Source organism: Chiroxiphia lanceolata, chromosome 1 (assembly GCF_009829145.1).
Source record: "Chiroxiphia lanceolata isolate bChiLan1 chromosome 1, bChiLan1.pri, whole genome shotgun sequence".
Lineage (NCBI taxonomy): Eukaryota > Metazoa > Chordata > Aves > Passeriformes > Pipridae > Chiroxiphia > Chiroxiphia lanceolata.
This window is the reverse complement of record NC_045637.1, coordinates 10,147,787-10,167,337: the sequence shown is the minus strand read 5'-3', so window position 1 is coordinate 10,167,337 and position 19,551 is coordinate 10,147,787. Positions and strand designations below refer to the sequence as shown.

The window sequence follows — 19,551 nt, the reverse complement described above, 5'->3', positions numbered from 1 at the left end:
GCACACCTTTTTTCCTCTTAGAAGCAAAACCTAATGCTCCTCACAGCCAGACAACTTCATCAAAGGATTTCCAAGATAAATGAAAGGCGCTAACATTAATGAGTGAATAATGCAGACAAATTCCTTGAAATTACTGTATTTAAAATAAAAAAAAACAACCACCCTCACATGGGAGAAAGCAGAAAGTTCAACTAGCCTTAAAGACAATGTCTTTCTACACAGCAAGTTCAAAAGTATAAAATTAAGATCTGTATTTGTTTCCTTTGGTCTCTCTAGCACTTCAAATAAAATAAAGCTTTATCCTATTATATTTTAAGCCATGACTGCCATCAGACGAAATAGTTCTTGCCTCATTTCCTCTGTTCTACCAACTGGAACAGCACTGGGTAAATTCACTACTTAAAACTCCTACAACCCCACAAGCTGTTTGTTTGAAGCCTGGACCAGTTTCACAAGCCTGTTCTGAGTGGCCCAACCAGTACACAGGCGGGGCAAGCAAAACTGTTACCTTGAATCAAATAAGTCCAACCATTAGACCAACTTCTGTTTATGCAGTATATAACTACAGTTCATTTCATCACACTGAAACAGAGGTACCTCTTCAAACCACCTACCCTGCACACTTGTATGATCAGAACAATTAAGCAACCGGGATTGGAGTATCTCAACAAAGACAATGAAATCATCCAAGATCAGCTGGTACAGCTGTTTATGTCAGCTTAACTTTTGACTGCACACTCCATCTATTGGATTCTGAAACAATTATTCACATATCACAGAGTATTTCATATTATAGTTTAAATATATATTTTATATTGACGTATTATAAATACTATGTTTATAAGTATTAAGCAATAGAATATGCATTTCTATCCAAACCTTCCAGTGAGTGAGAAGCTGGGCAAGGAGACAAATGTAAATGTAATAATTTTCTTATAAACATGATAAGCAGACAGAACTGATTCCCTGTTACAAGGCAAACAGATCAGATAACACACTTTCACCTTTTCTGCTCTGGAGAAGCCAAAGGTCCCAATATACTGTTTCAATCTTCCTATGTGCTGTAGTTTGCTACAAACACAGGTTTAGACAAAACACATGTAAGTCAATAATAAAAGGTACAAGACTCATTAAGCATGAGATAGTTAGGAGGCTGTACCTTTCACAAATGTTTTCCAAAAGAATTTCTTTGAAGTCTAGCTAGCTACTAACACAACAATGCAGCATGTCTAAGAAAAGAATAACGCTGTTTTCAAACTTATTCAAGACAAATTAGAAAAGCCCAGCTAGATTTTCAGAATTACTCCCATATAACTAAGAAATGTATAAATGTATTCCATTATAAACTTTCGGGCAGTACCAGACACTGACACATGAGAGTTGTATCTTTCAATAGGTATTATTTGCAGCCTATGATAAACACTACTCATCCCACTTAAGAAAAAACAAAACAAAACAAAATAGGAGATACTAAATTTAGTTCTTCTCAAATGACACTACAGAAACTAGAAGATTGGTTTCACTGCCAAAGTAAGAATTATTTTTTTTCTGGAAGCACTGTTTCAGGAAAAAGTAGTGGCTCATGCCTCTTCACAAAGAAGAGAAGTTTGCTTCTACACTCTAAACTTTACTTGGACCCAAAAGGAAATTTGTCAAAAATGCAAACCAGATACTACAGTCTGCCCCAATTACAAGTATTGAGAAACCCTGAGAACCACGGCATAAAGGGGAAAAAAAAAAAAAAAAAAGGCCATATCCTATTCAACAAGCCATTCCTGATTCCAAAGCACCATTCAAACAAAACCTGTCTGGACTTCTGGCCTGACTGTCCCTGCACTCAGAGCTAATTAACAGACTACAAGGAATATGATCCCAGAATCCCTGAACCTGCTCCATCAGGAGGAGGGGTAGGAGGCTTGGAACTAGGTGATCTTTAAGGTCCATTCCAACCCAATCCATTCTATGAAAAAAAGGAAAATTCAGAAACAAAATTCAAAATATTTCCTTTTCAGGCAGTTTTAGCCTCAGCTTTGCAGAGACGATTATAAGTGTTAATGATGCTAAATGAAACAAGCAGTAGGATAACAACCAGGCCTGTTGTACTATTCAGATTCTACTAGTTGCAGTTACTCTAAAATTTTTGGTTTAGGAGCATTCAGGGGAGCACAAAGCACAGAAAAGTATGGCTGGTAAGAGCAAAAGAAAACACAAAGAATGTTATCTATGTCAGATATTTCCTGAAGTACAAGCAAGAAGAGCTTTCTACACAAATGCCAAATAAAAGAGGATTAGAAAGGACAGAGCACTAAGAGTGAAACTATCTGACCAGAGGTAAAACCAGAGCATGAACCCCACCTTGCAGTTACTTCCATTGCAGCACTGCAGGCAGGACACAGCCTCCACGTTTCTGCTGCAAGCCAGTCCTGTAACAGCAGCCTCAGCAATTTTGAAGCAGAGCACAGCTGAGAGCAGTGAGGGAGAGATGATGTTACACACAATAACCGGATGATAAGAGAAAAAATACTTTTACGAGGTGCCCTCCTTCAGTGAAGGGCAGCAGATGAAGTGTAGAAATTCATACTCTGGGACTGCCTAAGATAAGGAGGGGGAAAAAGACTACCTTAACTAAATCAGCTCTAAATCAAGTAAAAAAAAATTGACCAAAAGCACAAGTATTTAAAGAATTAGGGTATTTATAAAGTACTATGATGACTATTCAGACATATCTAACAAGGCTTTCACTCACTGTCTTCAATTTTTTTCTGTCTCTGAACTCCCCGAAATTGTAACACTAGTTCAAATTAAGACTGAATGCTGGTTATGAAAAGAGATACACTGAAGTACCAACAAAAAATAGCTTATCTTTCTTATGATTATGTTATTGAGAAATATTTTGAACTATTAACTGTGAACTATTATGCTCATTTACAACACATGATAAAAATGAAAAACCCAATCCTTTTGCAGAGGACAACATTTTACCAGGGCTAAAGTAAATAATTTAGTTGTTTTTTGTTGGTTTGTTTTTTTTGGTTTTTTTCAAACAGTGATTCAGAACCAGGAAATAGACCAATTCTAAGCACAACAATTGTGCTTTTCATTTTAAAGGAAGCATTTGACCTGCAATATTTTTTTTAACAAGCTAAAATGCTAAGACCAAAGCTGACATGTTCTCTGAGGAATTGATAGCTATACAACCGTGGAAGCTAAACACAAATTACTTGAACTTAGTGATTTTTAGTTCTTTTACTGAAGATATTTCATATACATTAAAACCACAAAATTATGCAGCACTGAATCATTCTGGCAGTGTTATATATGCAACACACTGTGAAAAATCGAACTATATTGTACTTGGTATTTTTTATTTCCTGACAACTGTCAGCGACACACAGTGTGCCCTGATGAGTGAGTGTATGAATGCCTGTCCCCTGGCAGGGCCGACCTGCCCTCAACAGGTGGAACAAGAGCACAAGCAAAGCCTGTATCACTGGTACACCAAAGCAGAGGCTTAAAAATCACTGAAGTATTTTGGCCAGCAATTAAAATATTGGTTTCCTAAAAATACATGTGGGTTCCACATCAGCTCAAATTTGCTTCGGATACAAACTGCCCTGCTTGGGTACTGTACTGAGACACGATATAGCCAACTACATGCACAGTGTGTGGACACACATGCAAGTACATGGGTGCACGTGTGGTTTTTACACACATATATATATATATATACACACCCCTACAAAAATCTGTACACATGAGAGTAACTCAGATACAAACTTTTTTGAGTCCCATTCTCTGGAGACAGATGGCTGTTGATTTGCTTTTGGTTTTTTTTCCTTTTTAAATAAAAGTTTTATCATGACTGTACTTCCTTTTCTTTTTAATGCTGCTACTCCAGCTCTCTCCTGACTCACCCACACGTAGCTATGCTTCAGCATGCTGCACTTGGTGTTCTTTTATAAAGTGTCACTACGATTCCTACTTGAACTGAAGAGACTTAAACTGAATAAATCCGCCCACAGAGGTAAAGGTGGGTAGAACTGATAGATCATATAACTAAACACACAAAAAGCCTACATAAGGCCAGAAACAGCACCCAAGGTTCTAATTGTTTAAAGTCTTTGTTTATGTGTCCCTTTCCACATAAAAGCACCTCAGGTTTGAACACCAATGTTTGTCACATTACAAATATCACATCAGAAGCCAGCTGTGCTTCTAAGAAACCCAGACCAACTTCTAAGATCAAAAGCAATCCTGTGATCATTCCCTTTCCTAGTAGGGGATAAAAATCTCTACCTTAAGACCGAAGAGAGATTTGCTACCAATGAATGCCAAGCTTTCAAGAGAAAGCAAGTTTCTACCAAATTTAATCTACAGGAGAAGTGTTTCTAGTCCTCCTAGATGCAAAGTTGAACGGCCAAATATTAACTGAACCTAAGCCAACACAGAAGGTCTAGTAAGAAAAGGCAAAAATCACAGCTCCACCAGCAGAGGCTGCTGGTCTTTTCTTCAGCCAGGAGTAAACACTTGTTCCTTTTTTTTTTTTAAACACTATACAGTTTTCTAACCAGCATAAACCTAATTCATACTATTTCTCTTAAAAAAGAAGCTTACAAGAAAAACTGAGTCATACACCTGATTCAAAAAACCCCCAAAAAACAACAAAACCACAAAATCAAGAAATCCAACAGGGTAGTAAAGGTTTTACCCTTCGTTCTACTGACAGAAGGAACAGCAGCTTTATACTTCTTACCTTGGTTGTTTCTCTTCTACAGGGAAACACCAGAAGCCACAAGACTCTACAAAACAAAGAACTTATGGGTTCTTCCCTCCAGTGGCTACAGCAGGACAGAACTACCTGTCAAATTAAACAGCTAAACAGACCAATGTGGACAACAGAGTCACAACTGAAAAATAAAAACCAGCTCATTCCTCCTCCCTTCAGCATAGAGGAGAAAGGAATTCATTGCCCAATATTCTTCTAATAAAGTTGTAGCATCACTTTAACGTTTCTATAATATTTGAATGCTAAAAGTAGGTGTCTTTTTACAGCACATGCCAGTTTGGCCCTAAAGCTGTGTGAATACAGTACTGCTAAGGAATGCATCAATACCAAATGTTTACAGGAGCTACTAACACCAAGAGTGCGAGTTCTTGAGACTCACACAATGCCAGAATTAATACTTCCCCACTTGTCTATTCTCATGTCTCAAGCAACATTTTTACACAAGAAGAAACTAGAAACAACTTTGCCTTTTTGAATGGCCACGTGCTGCTGCTGCTGCTACAACCAGCACAACCTCGAGCGCTGCCGTGTCCTCCGGTTCCATTACAGAAGTTAAATGTCAAAAGGGACTACAAACAAACACAAGAAACAACTGTGAAGTTAGAATTTAGTATCAAAATGGAACCATAGCAAGAGAAAAGCAGCAAGTTCGATAGGGATATGGCTGCAACATGTAAACCATTCTATAAAGAGTCAGGTTACACTCATTTCTAATCATGCAAAACTAACTGAACTTCTCTGTGACTTCGCTCCTCCTGTAAAATAGGAAGTAAACTACTTCTTCATCTCACTAGACCATTCTGATAATAAATAACTTTACAGAAAGCAGTACCAGACTACCCATGAGGAAATTAACTGCATCTCTGGAGCAATCTAGCAAGAGCATGGCACAGTCTAAAACAATGAAGACATACTGTTGAGCACTTGTTCACTAAACCAGCACCAGCCAAGGTCCTAATAAAAGAAATAGCCTACAATTATGTATTCATGGCTGCTTCCTTTCTGCAGTGTCTTGACTTTTGAGCACTGTTTCGCAGTCTAACAGGGAAAACCCAGTACAAGCTCTTAACTAGGAGACGAGCCCAGACAATTCATCCTCATAGTTACAAGACCAGAATTAGAACCATTTGTTCACACTACCATTTTTTACCACTCACAGTTACATATTAAGATAAAGTAGTGAAGACATGTTGGCTAATAATGGCAATGCACAAAACTCTATGTTTTATTTCACTGTAATACCTTCCTTACAGATTTTCAAATTCTACCATAGCAGGTAGAACAGACCTATCTGCCTTCTTCACAAAATCCCACCTTCTACTCTTACTCCTCCATCTTTCTCCACCCATCAGCTCTCTTTTACATATTTTCTTTGTCCAGCAACTCCCTATTCCCCTTGATGTCCCCAGGATGCTGGGTGAGGGGTAGCATCATTCCCACACGCTCCCTGGGTATGACCCACACTTCCCACACAGCCAGCAAGCTCACAACCCAATCTCTCCACTTTTTTTTTTTTAACAACTTGGGCTCAACTCAGTCTCACATTCTAACTAATATTCTTCCCCCCTTTCAGCTCAAAGTAAGCTGCTCCTCCTCCTAGTTAATTGCCATCACCTCTCACCTCAGCAGTCCTCTCTATCCAGACCCGTTTCTTCTCCCATGCTGCCTGCCTGGATACATGTTTATTAGAGCATGAGTTTTCACAGGACCGTAATGGGGTCATACTGAGGCCCATCCTGGACTAGGAACAGGGGAAAAAGCAAAGCAAGAGGCATCAGCCCTGCAAAAATGCTCTGCTGTAAAGCTGACACACACTAGAGCTATTTGAAGAGCTGTCAAATTTTAAGACTCCTGTTACAACATCTGTTCCCAAGCTTCACTTTTGGCAGCTACTGAAGTAGTTTGACTGAAATTCCTTTGAAAACCTGACAAAATATTAACATCAATATTATATAACACTATTTGCTCAAGTATTAGGTCTTAATCAATAGTCTCCTACGCTGCCATTTACTCAACTTTACTGCCAGTCCCATATACAGTAAGTTCCCTACTGGGATACGATTCTATCCCATGTTTATTAAGAAGCAAGAATTACAGAATAATGGATAGTTTCTCCATAACAACTTTGAACACTGCTAAACCCAGAAACTTCAGAAAGGTAAGAAAATAACTTGGGTTTTGTTAGGCTAGTTGAAAGCCTCTGTAGAATCGTCCTCCAAACTTCAAGGTTGGAGGCATCAAGTAGATTACGTTATTCTGTTCTTCCCGCTAAGAAATTAATCCAGCTCTGAACTCTGAGATCCAAGTGTAAGAACAGGTAAAGCATCTACTGTTTTAGTGCTCGGGAGTACATGACATTAGCCAGTTACACGTGGGAAGAAGCAGCAAGTAATCTTCTACAAGTAGTAGCCATAGCAAAAAATTTCAAAACTATTCAACTGCCCATTCAGCTGACAAATCCACATCTCCCTACATATGGCTTCTATACATAAGCAAATCAATTAACTGCTTCCATAAGCAATCCTTACACAATGCTCTCTCTTGTCTGTATGATCTTCATTTATATAAAAGGTCAGCAATTTTATCTGTGAGATGAAGCCTCATGAAGCCTGGTGGTTACATATTTCACTTCCACCTTAGGAAGGAACAGTTTCAAGTAACTGTATGTCTCAGCACATAAAAGGTGCAAATACAACAAGAAATGAACTGGCTTTTCATGCCCAGAATACACTTTGCCTGAGAATGTTCACTTTCAGGGACACTAAACAGGAAGGTTTGGTTTTTTTTTTTTTTAAAAAAAAAAAAACAGATATAAATATATTTCTTATTAATTCTTACAGATGTTATTTTTTTCCAGGATAACAGTGCTAGAATTCAGAAAACTGCCTTGTTTTTTTCTTCAGCAGAAGGGTCAAACTGATTTGTGCATCAGAGGCTGAAACAAACACCTCTGTTGATAACTCAAAAGGCAAGAATTCCGTTTCCGTAAGGATGTTACCCTCAAGACTGCTATAATAGAAAGGAGAACCAGCCATCATCCAGTGCCACACCTGACTGGAAGAATACACAATTAGATGTAACTTCTGAAGTTACAGAACTGCTACAGCCACTAGTCACAGAAACGAGGCTTTCCAGTCAGCTAATTTACAACTAGGGCTCCCAGGAACTCATCTGTTACTTTGTGTAGTACACCAGAAAAAGTTACTCACGTTAACACTCCATTTAATTTAATCAGCTAGTACTGAAGGAGAACCAGAATTGCCTCATGGCTGAATTTAAGAGTCTTTTGAACTACGCCAGTTAAACAGAATTTGCTCACAGAACAGCCTCCTGCTACCGGGGAACAGTTAAGCCCTGTAGTCTGAAGTAAAAAGAGCTTTTAAAAATGTATCTAGGACAGTGTTCTGCTGCACTTTCTTACATATAAAGTGATTCCCGATACAAGATTTCTTTTTTGCCTGGTGGACACCCATTTCAGGTAAAGCATTTGCTGATGGAATCAGCCTCCCAGACAAACGTATTAACTGCCTACAGGATCAAGCTTTAGGTTTTGGTGTGGGTGACAGACAGAAGGCCTGTTTTGCAAGGTACGCTATTTTTGTAACTACAGCCACACCAAACTGAATGCACTCAATCTCACAAGCTAAGCTGTCCCAGACCAATCACACTGCTTGTACAGGGACCACCTGGGAATCCCAAGTGCTATAGATACAAGCTGGAGAATAGGTCAAACACTTGAGTAATTGAGACCACAAACCATACAGCGCCCTAAGCAGGAGTAAAAGAATAAAAATATATCCTTCCATACAAGTATTATTAGAGGAAATTAGTTTTACACACTTGAAAATTGTACATAAGTACAATCTATATGTTTCAGAGGTATTTAGTCCCAGTTTTTCCTACAGTTCCACTACGATTTCATGTAGTAGGGAAAATTGGTGGATTTGATCAGTCATATACCATTCTCCAAAAGCCATATTAGAACTTTAGGTGAGTGCAAATAAGGCAAACAGTCTTTCCCAAGACGCACAATTTAGTCAATACTCGTCTAGGTACTAGAAACATAAAAATTCTTTTTCTAGGTTCTGAAAAAGTAACACTAAAGAACACTCAAAAATAATAAGTCTAGTACCAAAAGTTCTTTACAAATCAATTTAATGGCAATTTTCAGAGTTAGCCAGAAATAAATTACTCAATATTTCATCAATACCACCTAACTCAGTAGCAACAGTAAAAGAAGAGGGTAGCACAACTAGATGACAAAGGCTGTAACAGCAGATTTGAGTTCATAAGCCACATACACACACTGAGCGGGACAGTGTCAGCCCTTACGTCACAACTATGACTGTCTTACAAGTACCCTGAAATTCAAATGATCATGAGTCAAAGGTGAAAGAATGCACCATTTTGCCTGCACCTTTCAATGTGCTTTGCCTGTAACTAGTTTCACTGTTTCCACAGTGAAGGTATTTTTTGTACATCAGACCTTCACGTGACAAAATGCCATTTCTAAAAAGTAGAATGAAATTAAAACCACAAGGGATGGGGAACACAGGAGAAAGTGCTGTAACTAAAAATACTTTCAGTGTTACCTACCTAGTCAATTCTAAAACTGCTCATTGTTTGTTGTTAGTTTCTGTCAAGCTCTGCTGTTTACATAATTGCAACACACGAATCTCCAGTAAGCACTGGAACTGCAAATGTAAAACAGTGCCTATGTGAGAGCCTATTGCTCTCAGCAAATTTTAGAGAGTTGGAAACACTCTGCCAGCTGCAGCAGCCAACTTGTGGCACTCGAGAGAACATTCCTGAATCACAGATGGGGGGAAACTGAGGTGATTTTATAAGAGATCCTGAAATTAAAAGTGATCAAATAAGCCCCTTTCTTCATAAACTTGCAGAGAAATGGAGACTTCTCTACATTTGGTTAGAGGTGTTATATTTTCCACAATCACAAGGAAGAAAATAAATACTAATACTCCTAAGTTTATACGGCCATAGATTAATAATAAAGGACAACTTACGAGGTATGCAAAAGGCCCATCAATTTATTTAAAATTGCTCTTGATATACAGAAACAAATGGGATTAGAAAAGACGTCAAATGGTACATACAAGTGGCCATCATTTGCAGCTGGAAAACTGTTTGAAACAATTCTTACCCTGCCTAACTGATGTATGCATTTCAGGTGCCACAGCTAGAATGTGGTGCCAATGCTTCACAGTCATAGCCCTTAACTCTTTCCAATCCAAGCACAGTTTCCTTCATATCCTCAGTCCCCACACTCTCATCCCCTCTTGAAGCCATAGACTGGAGGGATTCAGTTGGACCAAAATGACTACCAGGATGACTCTCTGCATCCTGGTACTAAGCACAGGAGTTGGCACTGACATTCAAGCCTTGTGTGGATTCAGCACATATATTCACATACAAGCTGCATGCCTTGCCTGTAGCACATTTGCTTGACAGCTGATAATCCACGAGATGCAATTTGACAACACTCAAATATTTCAGCTTTGAAGATATATTTTCAAACATTTTTAAGATGAGTATGTCTCATAAAATTGATTTATAATATACTTCAGGGTAGTTAACATTACCTTAACGAACAGGAGGCATTCTTCTCAACTTATGCCCATCTACATCAATGACGAAAGCTCTTGGTATAATTAAAGAGAATAAGCCTTTAGGAAGAACAAAGGCAAAGGTGATAACCTTGACTTATATTAGTGCCATTATTTCCTAAAGAATACCCCAAAACCTAAAACAGCCACACATAAACCTGCTTAAGAAACAAATCTAACTCCTTGCACAAAAGCTTTAATTTTGCCCATCTCTACTAAAGGATATGCACTGGTTCCATCTATGCCCCCAGCTGGCAGCCAGGCACAGAAAAAAAAAGGGGACTTCAGGCTGTTTGTGTGTCTGTATTCTCCAAGATACACAGCAAGGGGAAAACCCCCCTCATTTATGTTTACCATGCCAAAGCAGCTACAGAAATCCAAAGCGGCCCCTACTTACACTTTTCCAAATGACAGAGTCAATTTCTGTTACTGTATTACTCAATAATTCAGTAGTTTGCAATACAAATATTCCCCACCCTTCTGTCTCTTTACAGTACTAATTCCAAGTGTTTAGTAAGCACCATTGGAAGTCTGCTGACAGACACCTTAAGGTCCCCCCCCTTAAACCATTGTGTTAATTACTTTCGAAATCAATTACTTCGCAAAGATATATAACTACTGAGAGACACAACAAAAAACTGTTTCTTTTTTTCTCTTTACCCAGACATTAAGACTCCCGCAAAGCTCAGATAAGGGGACAGGACAGTTTAGTATGCAAGAACAGAACTGGCTGACACCAGGTTTCCACAGCCAGCGAGGTTCTCACAGGGAAGGTTTCACAGGGAAGAGGCAGAAACTTTCAGAAGACAATCTCTTCAATAATCTGTCCCCTCAGGTGGCCCCAGCTGAACTGCAAACAAGGAAGAAAATCTAGAGCACCTGATGACAAATGGAAGTTGTATAACAGATGGGATCAAATTCATTCCTCACTTTCATATAACCGTGGTAAATCTTGACAGGGGTATTTTAAAACAGATTCTGGGATCACTTCTTTCTACAGCCCCTGCTCTCTGACAGCCAATATATGCAGTAAGAAATCTGACAGCCTGACTGGGATAAAAAGATATCTGCTCTCCTACTGAAAGCTTCTGTTTCAACAATGGAACACTCTCTGTATTGCCAGGCAAGAAACACTCCCAACTTCATGGAACAGCAATATCTTACTCATGGGGTTTAGGGTTTTGCTGCTAAAACTTGCCACACAGAAGTGAAGATACATTCTGCTAAACAATGCACCTTGCTGAACAAAGATATTTATCAGGTGGAACCTTTTAAGTTTGGATCCATGTTCCAACCTTGACAACAGTAACCTCAAGCTAATTACTGTATGTCTCCTGTCCAACACCCATATCTGCCACAACCTACTATAGAAAATGCTCATTAACTTAAAGCTGCATTTAAGGTCCAAGTAGTCAGAGGACAAAGAAAGAAAACTCTGTGTCAGCGAGGGGGCAGAGAATTTGAGCAAAACAGACTTTGCAATTTTATTTGCACCAAAAACAGTAATAAGGAAGAACACAGATTATTAGACCAATCTAGAAAATGTTTCACTGGTTTGAGGATTAACATGCACGCTAATCAAATATCTCCATACTATGTTATCAGAAACTCAGAATGACAGATTTTAAATGTTCCTGAGACTCCACTATCACAGCAGTATGACAGCTGTCACACTTGCTGACATTTGGATCCAGGATGCTGATGCTATAGAACAGCTAAAGGAAAAAAAGAACACTTAAAAAAGCTTTATAACACACAGTCTCTTGATTTCTTTGGTATCTGAAATGTTTCTGTGAAGAAATTTCTCGTATTTTATTGCCACGCAAGACACGACACCAGACTAAAAAGTAACACAAGAAAATTAAGTTGCATGCATCCTTATTCTTGAATTGCATGGGGGGAAAATTATAATGCAACTAAAAATTTATTTTATCGCTTATTTAAAGAGCAGATTAGAAACAACACCCTTCTGCTACAGATTCCAAATTCACCTTAACCCCACCTGGAATCACAGTCCCAGCATCACAGCACTGCAGGATACACCCTAACCACGGCAAATTCGCAACGATGCCTGCATATTCTGCTTAACCCGCCGCATGTTTCAGCCACACTCCGAGAGGCTGCAGCCGCCCCCTCCAGAGGTTTCCCCCTCTCGCCGCTCCCGTTATCCGTTAACACCGTCACCGCATCCCCGCATCCCACGGCACCACCTGCATCCCGGGGGGAGCCGCACCGGGAGCAACCTGGATCCTGTGCCCAGGACCGGGGGCAAGGAGCCGCCGGGGAAGTCCCGGGGAGGGCGGTCCGGCCCCGGCGACCCGCGTGGTTCCCCCGGGCAGGGAGCGGCGGCTGCGGGGCGAGGAGGGGCCGCGGAACGGGAGAAGTTGCGGAGGGGCCGTGGAGGAGCGGGGAGAGCAACAGCTGGAGACGGGCGGGGAATGGGGGGAGCCCGCGGGGACGGGGCGGGGGTCGCGGGATGCGGGAACGCGCGGGGGATGCGGCGGCGGCAGAGGCGGCAGCGAGCGCCCCGCCCGCCTTGGGCACTCACCGAGCCGGGAGCGGGATCCGGAGCGGGACACTGGGAGCGGGATCGGGATGCGGAGCGGGAGCGGGATCCGCCGCCTCCCCCGCTCGGCCGGAGTAGCGTCGGGACGGGACGGGGCGGGCGCGCGCGCGGGCGGGCGGGCGGCGGGGGCGCGCCGGGAGCGCGCGCGAGCGGGCGGCGGGAGCGCGCGCGGGGAGGGGGGAGCGGGGGGAGGGGGGGGAGCGGCCGCGCAACACCGCGGGCACCGGCCGTGCGGGCGGGCGTGCGCTGACCCGGATGTACCGGGGGGGCGGGGGGGCGGCCAGCAGCAGGTGAGTGCGCAGGCGCGCCGGGCCGGCCGGCGCACTACGCGTGCGCGTGCTTCAACTCCCAGTGTCTCGGGCAGGGCCGGGGGAGCCAAAGAGAGGCGGGCGGGCGGGCGAGGCGGAGAGCGGGGCAGCCCCCTTAAAGGGGCCGCCATCTTCCCGCAGCCCCCGTGATTAACGCCACTCAAACATGACCGATCGTTGCTTGAGCCGGTTGTGAGGGTTTGCTGGTTTTTTTTGTTTGTTCGTTTTTTTAAGGGGCTTTAAATGTTTGTAGTTGGCAAAGCCAGGTTGGGAAGGGAGATGAGGTGCTCCTCCTCTGCGAAAAGCGGGGCTGGAAGCCGTGCATGATTGTCTGCCCAGGTGGATCGTGTTGTGAGATCAAAGTAAAAAGAAAAAAAAAAAAAGTTCCGTCTTTCGATAAGCGCTGCCACAGCCCTGTCCCACCGCCCTCACGGCTCGTCCTGCACTGCTCTCCATCCCCATCTCCCCGAAAACGCTAAAATATGCAAAAATGGGTTAAAAACCACATGGGGTTATTGGGGTGTTCTACCTGGAGAAGAGGAGGCTCAGGGGAGACCTTATCGCTCTCTACAACTCCCTGAAAGGACAAGTGTCAGGATGAGAGGAAATGGCCTCAAGTTGCACCAGGGGAGGTTTAGATTGGATTTAGGGAAAAATTCTTCACAGAAGGTGTTGCCAAGCACTGGAACAAGCTGCCCAGGGAAGTGGTGGAGTCACCACGCCTGGAATTGTTCAACAGATGAGCAGATGTGGCACTGAGGGTCATGGTTTAGTGGTGGATTTGGCGGTAAGTTTACAGGTGGGCTCAGTGATCTGAAAGGTCTTTTTGAACATACATGATTCTAAATTACTCTAAACACAAAAACATATTAAGGACATTTTATGGACTTAAATGTTTTCCTCTCTGTGTATGCATCCCATTTATGAAGGTTTCACCTTTTCTTTGCCCATATCACAACCTGGATTTTGGTGTCTTTACACTGGGACAATGCAGACCCTGAACTGCTTCTACTTCTGCCATGGGTAAATTGCCAAAGCAGAGGGATGGCACAAATACCTTGTTGTGGGACTTGCTGTTTTAGTAAAACTACACATAGGCGTACTGAGAAAGAAAAAATTCTTATTGTTTGTTTGTTTTTTCTTAAAGTAACCTGGAATCAAGACAATGCTTTTCAAAATTTTGCCGTGAAGTCTCACCTGATCTTCCTGGTGAGTTTTCTGATGCCAAGGGAAGCTCACACTGTGTGAGGCTGCACTGGGAGCGGTTCAGAGACTGAGTGGGACAGCCAGGCAGTAGCATACAGATACTGCCAAGACAAAACTTGCAGCCTCAAAGAGTAAAGTATTATCCGTAGAGCAATAATCAGATGTGATTATTCAATCTGAAAGAGGCAATCTGACCACCTCAAAGTCTAACCACTTCTGCTACTTTTTTTTCAGAAGCCTGATAGCAGTTTGTTAACTACCAAATATTAATGAATACCAGGTACCCCCAAACCCACTTTGAGAAAGAAAAAAAATTGAAAGTGTCTCTGAGATTGTATTATATGTCAAGGTATTAAGGTATTTCTCTTTTTATCTTCATACTTACATATAGATTGACTTAAACTGATAAACTTAGTTCCTCTTGTAACTTGTTAGGATTCAAGATATATGGATTTGCTGTACTAATAACTTTAAAGTATTCTAGCTAAAAGAGTATCCTGGGATATAAAGGAAGACATTTGTGAGTGTAGTTCAGCTGCAAAACCTGCTTGGTGAACTAAAAGGAAATCACCACACTTGAGTTTTGGGCCTTGGGGAACAGTCAGGCAAGAAAGACCAAGGCTGGTGCACCACATACCTGCCTGCTGCCTTCACCTAAGCAGGGAAAAGGGAGTATTCAGGCAAACCCTGGAGTCTCTGAGAAGTTTGTACAGACTGGAGTAAACAGAAGAGATGTCCAAGAAGAAATGAAAGAAGATTTTCACAGAAGCACCTTGAGCAGAGTGACAGAAGTCCCAGTTCTGCTTGTGTGTGATTTGTGTAAGTGGCTGAACTTAGTGCTTGACGTGACTTTTCACTTCTGCTACAGAAAGAATTTTTTGCAACGAGTGGATACAAATTTTGAGGTGTAGATCAATGCCCCCTCCTTCCTGAGATTATGGGAGGTCACTACCACATCCTCATCTTCTCTAAATCCCACTGACCTTTGAAAGTCCACGTGCCAGGCAGCAAGCAATTCAGGTCCCAGTGAATTGAATTGAAGGGAAGCAGAATCGAGCTCTGAATTAATGTTGGACTTGTTACCATGTGGGCTTAATAGAAAGCCGGGGTCTTATCTTTCACGTTACAGAACTTTGTCCTGCTACACAGAGCTAAAGAAACCACATAACCAGCCTCAGAGATGGATGATTTTTGTTCCTTGTAACATTATAAACCACTCGGGGCTTGGTAGGGTGGGGTTAGATAAGGAAAATGTCCTACTGAAACCATGAGCAGGTTTATAATTATATTTACTCCTTGGGGCTCTCTAAAGTTGTATGATACCTTTGATTTTACCTTTGATTTTTTTTTTTTTATTCTCCCAGGCAACTAGCAATAGGATAAGAGGACACAGTCTTAAGCTGCACCAGGAGAGGTTTAGGTTGGACATTAGGAAAAAGTTCTTTACAGAAAGGGTGATTGGGCATTGGAATGGGCTGCCCAGGGAGGTGGTGGAGTCACCATCCCTGGAGGTTTTTAAGAAAAGACTGGATGTGGCACTTAGTGCCATGGTCTAGTTGACATGGTGGTGTTGGGTCACAGGTTGGACTCAATGATCTCAGAGGTCTTTTCCAACCTAAATGGTTCTGTGATTCCATGATTCTGTGATTTGGATCTCACATCTTGCAAAAGGGCAAGAATGCCCACACCCTGAGCATCACTGATGCTTTAACAGCAGCTGCACACTAAGACATCCACATCCCACATAATAATTGAAGCATAAAAAATTATTGAACACTGTGGAAAATGCTGCATGACTAAACAACTCAGCAATTTTCTGTTGGTTCTGCCCTCACTTTTAATTTCTTAATTGCTTCTTCTGAATACAAAATTATTTTACCAGGCTATTACTGCAATAAATATTTAAAAAAAAATCCACAACAAAATTAAAGATTATATTTGCCAACTAGTATCATAAAATAAAAGACTGGTAACAAAACATAACTGCTCCTATGCTGCTAAATACCTGAGGATTGTGTTGTTAGTAGGAATGTTGGTGCCAGGCAGGTATGGCTGACCAGAAAGAAAAGAGATCAGAGCGTTTTCATCAAGAAAAGATTAATAAGCTCCAAATATACAATTGGATGTATATGTATTGTTTATATGTGTGTACATGCCAGTGACAAAAGATGACTTTATTTTATAAATGGATGGCCAGATGCATAAATAAAACCAAAGGAGCGAACCTGCCCTTAGGTGCCGTGCACTGTTTGGATACTTGGGCTGCTTTTCAGCCTAATGGTAGCCCAGGGGAGAGAGTCCAAAGGGAAAAGGAAGTCACAGCCACCCTCTGCCCTGTGCACTCAGCAGGGACAATAGAGTGCTCTGGCCACTGACAGCAGCCTTGTTTGTCTTGGGGGGTTGGACACCAACAACTTTTCCATTACTTGTATGAATATAGAAATAGAAAGTAAGCATCCTATTGCCAAAGATTATTCTTTTTTAAAAAAATGAAGAGATGAAATTTCTTACAGAAAACATCAAGAATGGAAGAAAGGCAGCTTTGCAGAGCTCCTTTCTTACACCGTTGTGGTTCAAAGCACCTTTCAGTTTGTATAAAGCTAACATCAGGTTTTGGCCCCCCCCGTCCAGATTTTCCCACCTTCTCAAGAGCCCTACCAGTAGACGAGAGAAGGCAGAAGCAGTCACATTCACACTACAGAGCACTTTAGGGCTTTCATTTTGGATAGTACAAATCCTCTGATATAAATGTCGCTTTTGAGGAATATAAACAGTTGCAACAAAACAGGAACAATCTACATAAATTTTGAAAAGCGCAGACAAAACAAAAAGCCAAGGTCAAATCACTGGATGCTCACAAGGATCCCTGAAGTGCTTCCAGAGTAATACCAAACAATTACAATGTTTTATACTTTCATGGAGACAGGCAAGCGCAATTTCAGAATGCCTTTCCCCCTCAAAAAAAGGTCATTTTGATTTTTAGGTGGCAAGTGGGGAAACAGAGGAGTTCAGTCTTTTTACCCTGACAGACCTGGTGAAAAGCCTGTCATCTCCTCTTGCTGTGCCCCAGTCTCTTCACATGACTAATTACATCAGTCATATCTCTTCTTCTGCCATTACAAAGTCTGAAATTATTTCCAAGATCACTCATCTGGTGATGTAGTGGCTCCCTACAAATGATTAGCACAGGCTCTTCGTATGGGGAGCCTCAGCTAACATATACAGCACACACTCAATCAATGAACACTTCTTTAAGTCAGATGACACGAGAGAGTTCAGTGTGGGACTGAGATCAAGAATAATGGGGATTGTACAATATAAAGCTCTTTTGTTTTCACATTTTGCTGCCTTTCCTCAAAAGTACAGTTTACCTGTATGAAACAGGGAAGCAAAAAGAGGAATAAAGAGAAAATGTAAGGTGTTAAGCCTGCACTGTAAGAAGACTGCAGACCAGTGAGCACAGGGGAAGATGGAAAGAGGAACTGCAGCTATTTTAATCATGTTTTATCTCTACTGGAAAATAGATGAATTAGAGTAGTAGACTGTTACAGAACAGAGCAGAACACAGTATTAGACAACAAGATCTTTAAGCTGCTTATAACAGTTTGTGAAATACAGAATTTCTTCAGTGTTCACTGCATGGACACCATTGCACTGCCAAGTACTTTGAGTAGTTGCAGTGGTGAACCTACACCAGTAGCAAACAGGCAAGAGAAGAGGCCTGCTAAGCAATTGAGATAACCCAGCCCTACCAAGTTTAGGAGCATGGCCACAGGCTGTGCTTCCAAATTTATGGCACTCAAGTGGAGGAAAAATCCAAGATGCACCCATTCTTCTGCAGAAGTGGAAAAGCTACGATCACCTTTGCTCATATGAAAGGCACCTTTCTCCAGCAAAGCTCCTAAATGTCACTGGATTTATTCACTCTGGGTAGCAGTCAGTGCCTTTAAGTAAAGGCTTCACCAAGTCACAGGAGGCTGTGAATCAGGGGTGATGTAGAGTGGCAGAGTTTCACTTGACCTCCCATTAGCCCCAGTCAAGCCAGTTTATTTAACAAAGTAAACCACCAGGACCACAGGAGGAAATAAGCCATATATCTGAACTGGAACTTTCTCATAAACAAATTTTCTTTTTTTCTCTTCCCCACAAAATGTTTCAGATCAATCAGCAGCATTATAGTATTCAAGTTAATGGACAGAATCAATGTTTTAGAGAACAGGGAAGGCAATATCTAAGAGGGCTAGACTGTCTCATCACTCTCTAGAAGAGAACCCAGTTTTTTGTTTTGATTTGGTTTGGGGTTTTTCGACCAAACACAATTGTGCTGCCCTGATGGAAACAAATATTCATTGATTCAGTAAGATTTCTGTCTACCTCAGGAGCATAAGACTGGTATTTTACTTTGATCACATCCTTTGTAGTGATGTAATCATTGTAGGGGTTTTGTTTATTGGTTGTTATTCGGTTTTTTGGGGTTTCCCCCCCTCACTCCTCCAAAGTGCTTAATTCATTTCTTATTAGAAGCCCTCAGAATAACTTTTGGCTCAAAGTGATTTTTGGGCTGTCTCTACGTGTTACCAAGACATACCAGACCATTTCACTCTACCTCAGCTGTTCCTTTTACTGGAGCTGTACTTAGTTTCCTCTTCACATCACAGTGGAAGTTGCAATCTTCTGTTGGGGAAGTAGGTAACCTAACTAAAGCACCTCAGGGAAGGGCTCTGGAGACCATCAATCTTGGGGGACAATTTCAAAATTCAGTGAACAGGGACTTCACAAAATAACAGTGTTAGGTACTGCTGGGCAAGACATAAGCAAGGACAAGCATCTCAGGCTGCATCCAATAGGATGTGTTCCTTGACCTCCAGTGACATGACCACAAGCTCGGGGTGCTCAGCACCCCACAGGACTGCAGTGTCACTGTTGCCACTGTTCTTCCCTTCCACCACTAATTTGCTTTGAAAGGACCTGGCTGTTTAGTCCCATCTGAAAAGTAAAATTCAACTTAGTTGATCAAAACCTGAACTGGTTTTGCAACATTCACTTGAACTACTATAAACC

General features: G+C 41.6%; 1 protein-coding gene across 5 annotated transcripts in view; it reads right to left on the bottom strand.

Annotated features, from left to right (window-relative positions):
• The window catches only part of CYRIB (CYFIP related Rac1 interactor B), a 98,090-nt gene that overhangs the window by 64,143 nt on the left and 14,396 nt on the right, over positions 1–19,551 (bottom strand). For 4 of the 5 annotated variants that reach the window (XM_032683167.1, XM_032683174.1, XM_032683150.1 and 1 more), the window contains exon 1: positions 12,959–13,073. The exons of the other annotated variant lie outside the window; for it this stretch is intronic. The gene's annotated coding sequence lies outside the window, so the exon portion shown is untranslated. Of the gene's footprint in view, positions 1–12,958; positions 13,074–19,551 lie in introns of those variants that run through there. 5 annotated transcript variants of the gene reach the window in all.